A 4,916-nucleotide genomic window follows, 5' to 3' on the forward strand; every position below is an offset into this window, starting at 1 on the left:
TAGGGATTTCTGCAACATCAGTTTGATGTGACCACACGTTTAAAATAAGTAAAAATATAGGAGTCGTTACTGAAGGAGAAGAGCAGAAATTTCTAACAAACTTTAAAAACTTGTTCATCGTTTTAAACGAAAACGGTCAAATTCTGGACTGGAGATTGACAAAGTCGACTGCATTTCAAGAAATCGTTGATCTTCTTTTGAGAGATTGAGAGATTGAGTAAAAAAAACATTCAATTGCCTTGATAGCTATCGACGACTGTTGTAAGAACAGAAAAAAGTATCAATCTGTTTTTTCCAAAAGCTCAAATTAAATTGGATATTTTTCACGCATGCCAGCGTGTACTTAGAACACTTGAAACTGTCAGTCCGTTCTTAGACACCAATTGGGAAAGAAATTTGGATTAGTTTTCAGACAGAGCACCGATCTTGGGGAAAATCGGCTGATGGTTACTCCTGATCCACTGGAAATTGAAGCCAATCTAGATCGCTTACTTGAAAGATGGAGGAATGTCCCTTCTTCCTGTTTAACAGAGGCGACATTTAAACAAATTGAGTACATCCGTGAACACGTTAAAAAAGGATGCCTTTCTGGAATACCACCCGGATTTGGAACCGAACGAAATGAGCAACTGCATAGACTATTAAACAGATCACTATTAACAGGTGTGACAAGAATCAGTATAGAATTAGCTGTCGCATTATTAACAATGCTTTTTTACAGTTATAGCAACAAAGCGTCTTCTTGTTTGCAACACCAGTGTAACTCTAAAATAAAATGCGTAAAGCCTGTACGAAGAAGACCTTTCCTTACTGATAATGACTTAAGTTCGCATTGGTCGGCATTTAAAACAAAAGCAAATCACAATACTGAGGAAAATGTATGCGACAAGGGAGCACCAACGGACACAGGAACAGGTAAAGGTCTCGACCACTTGCTGATTGCAGAGTCCATCAAAGATGTTTGTTCTGAAACTGTTGCAGAATCCGTACTTAAGGCCGCAATTTTGGCTTCGCGGATAATGACAAGTCTATCAAATGACAATGTTAATAGATTTTTTCACACTGATGATCTTTTGTTGATTGCAGACAAACCTCAAAGTTTAAATGTGCATCACATTTTCTATGATAACAAAAGCAATAACGGCAAAACGAACCCCACAATAACGGAACACAGGACGCGCCTTGATAGAAACTTAGCTGGTTTTAATCTGAAGATCGACGCTATAGCTAAGGACGGTGACTGCGCATTTCGCAGCGTAGCAAGGATGCTAAGGAGCACCTTTTCCAGTGAGGATAAAGAAATATGGCAGCATCTTATAACACTTGGTCTTCTCAAAAATGAAGAGGAAGACATTAAGATACTACGTAATCTCTTTGCAGATGAAATTTTGAAAGAAAATGATGAATTCATGGCATTTGTTTCCGATCTCTGACAGCTGAAGAATTCAGGCAAACCGGCGTATTTGACTGGTCACTAGGCGATGTAATAATGAAAGCCTGTGCTTATATCCTCAAGCTCCCTATCATGGTTGTGACGTGAAATGAGAACTATCGTTATGTGCGATTTCTACCTGATGATCCAAAAACGAGCAGATACATTTATGTGGCATTTCATTATTATGGTGCTGGGCATTATGATGCTACCACAGCTTTGAAAGGTCGGTAGACTTAAGTCGTGTTCTATTGGGATCAACCGTTTCACCCGAAGCGGTTTTGGTTGATTTTGTTGAAGTTCGCAGTATTTATAGATTTGTTTTAAGTTCGCAGTAATTCTCAGGTCTCATTGATTTTTTTGGAAAAGTCTAGCTAAGAAGTTTTTCGGGGGAATTTACACCAAACACAAAAACTCCATGCCTGCTAACAGATCAGCAGAAGATACCCACCGTATTTAACAATTTCAACCAAAGTAAAGGTAAACCAAAGTATTGGTCAAGTAAACCAGTCAGAAATGTTTGCCCCCAATATAGCATGAAAAATCCCAACCAAAATGGTCGATCACAATAGAAGACGACTTCATTGTCTCAATTTCCATATGTATATATATATGAGGCCCAGAAGGCCGAAACAGTACTGTCTGCAGTTAGTTTATATATATATATATATATATATATATTTAACTGCAGACAGTGATATCGTAAAACTTTATTCAAGAACCAAATAAAAAATATTTACAAGATTACTCAAGAGAAGAGGCTACAGCTTAAAGAGAAATACAAGCTTATCAGCACGGACTATACATACAGCTGGATGAACCCAGATGGAATTAAACTTAGCCTGAGAAAAGCGATGAAAGTCAACTTGGATCCTACGTTTAACATCAGCAATAATAAACTTAGCGATAGCTCTAGAGTCCTCCATACCCTTGTGAAAGGTAGCCTTATTACGAAATTTCCAAATACCGCACAGAATCAACTTGATGATGTACAAAAGCAGACACAGGCACTTCCCTTCGAGCACCGGGAATTGGTAAAAAAACACGAAGGGGCAATTGGGAACGAAGAGGGCTGACAAAAGTGCAGATAACATAGGGACAAAACGAGACCAGACCAATTTAACCCTACGACAAGCCAAGAAACAATGATCAATGGTTTCTAGACGGGCGCATAAAGCACAGCGAGGCAAGCGAATATAGCCCCAGGTGTGGATAGAATGTCGCCCCTTAACGGCACGGAGGGTAATCAACCATGCAAGATCATTTTTATAGTTTTCAGTAAATGAATCGCGGATCAGACCCCAATGCCAAGAAAGGGAAAACCGAGAGAGGGCGAAACCTGACCAGAGGGCAGGGAAAATCGGGATGGTGCAGAAATTCGCTAGCAAAACCTTGTAAAAGGCGTGAGACGTGTAAGTAAACCCAGGAGGTAAATCAGTGGCCTGAAAGGAAGAAAGGACACTTGCATAAAAGGCAGTGGGGCGGGCAGCGCTTGGGGTTAGGTTAACGCACAGCCCGGCCCACTCCGGCCGCAAAGGAGCTAACACAGAGCCACAAAAATACTTAGCAAGGTAAAAACCCTTAGAACTAGAATCGGACACGGAAGTAACTAAAGCCGCAAGGCGTGGGCCTGGCAAGAAAAATCCTTTAAACCCAAACCTCCACTATCAACAGAACAAATAAGCGATTTTTCGAGCTACAGTCTCTAATCAAGCGGGCCACAAAAAGGGCCATATCAGACTATTAAGTTTACTATAAACCCATTTAGGGGGTACTAAAACGCGCGACACATAGAGCAACTTACTTAACGCTAATATGTTCAAAATAAGGACCTTCCCAATAAAGGACAAAGATCGCAACTTCCATCTAGAAAGAGTTTTGTCAAGTTTGGACAACTGCGATTCCCAATTATCGCGCTCAACGTCAACAGTACCGAATAATACGCCTAAAATCTTCATTTTCCTAGCCCAAGTGAGACCAAGTGGCTCGTCAAGGCGGTCTTTCCAGGCACCAAGCCACATGGCCTCAGTCTTGGACAAATTAAGCTTCGCACCAGAGCCACGTTCGTAAACCACGATCGCGTCAAAAAGTGAGAAAAGGGAAGAATCGTTTTTGACAAAGGTCGTAGTATCGTCAGCATACTGACCGACCTTAAACTGGACACCACCAGCCCCCGGCAAGAGAAAGCCTTCGATCGCGGGAGAGTCCCTAATACGGCAGGCTAAAACTTCAACGCAGAGAACATAAAGCATGGGGGACAGGGCGTCGCCCTGCCTGACCCTCCGTAGCAAAGGAACAGGATCGGAAAGGAAATCAGTCACTAGGATACGCATATAAGCGCCGTTATACAAAGTGAAAATCCAGCTACACAAGGAGGGCCCAAAACCGAAGTGTTCTAAAAGATTCATCAGAAAGGACCGATTAACGCGATCAAAGGCTTTCTCTTGGTTTAAAGAGACGAGAGTACCTGTCTCGCCAGTTCTCTCAATAAAATCGAGTGTGTTGCGAAGAAGAGCCAAATTAGAAGAAATAGATCTACCTGGAACAGAACATGTCTGATCAGGGTCTACAATAGACCCCAACACTTTTTTCAAACGGAGGGAAAGGGCACTCAATTTCATAGATTCACACAGCTCACGATTGGCGAGAGACTCATTAAACATATGAACTAAAAGGGGCCCCAAGAGGGACCAGAACGCCGAATAAAACTCAACAGTTGAGCAGTCAGAACTGGGCGTTTTGTTTCTATTAGAGAGGCGAAGGGCCTCGGATGCCTCGTTCAAAGAAAGAAGACCCTTGCATGATTCGCACTCAGCATCTGATAACCGGCGGGTAACGTGCTCAAACAAATGGGATTGGGCTACAGGCTCAATTGGCTCTTCAGAAAATAGGGACGAATAAAAACTCTCGTGAGCTTGAATCATGTCAGGGAGGGAAAAAACCTCTTGCCCCTCAGAATCAAAGACAGAGGAGACGGAGCCTTTCTCGTGTCTCTCATTTTCAAGACCGAGAAAGAAACCACAGAGAGACTCCCCCTCTTCTGCCCACTTAACCCTGCTGCGAATCTTAGAACCCTCGAGCTCGGAATCTAAAAGCGACCCCAGAGCAGCCTCTGAAGTCAGAATTTCAGGACTAGCAGAAACATCGCCCGAAGCCAAACGATTCTTCAGGGCAATTAAGCGATTGGTTAGAAAAACCTTTTGGGACGAGAGTAAACGATGTTTACGACGAGAAAAGGCGATCGCAGGGAGCTTAATGTCAGACTTTAAAGACTCCCAAAAATCGCAGTGAGAAGCAAAGCAATGTTGAAAGGCCAGAAACTGCTCAATTAAATCCGAAATCTCTAAACAAAAGGATTCGTCATCGAGGAGAGAATTGTCAAACTTCCAAGCTCCCGGGCCTTGCAGGGGGAGAGCTGCAATATCATAGTCTAAAATAACAAAGTCATGATCTGAGGAAACGCATGGGAGAATATCGCACCTAG

Source organism: Montipora capricornis, chromosome 6 (genome assembly GCF_036669925.1).
Source record: "Montipora capricornis isolate CH-2021 chromosome 6, ASM3666992v2, whole genome shotgun sequence".
NCBI classification, from domain to species: domain Eukaryota; kingdom Metazoa; phylum Cnidaria; class Anthozoa; order Scleractinia; family Acroporidae; genus Montipora; species Montipora capricornis.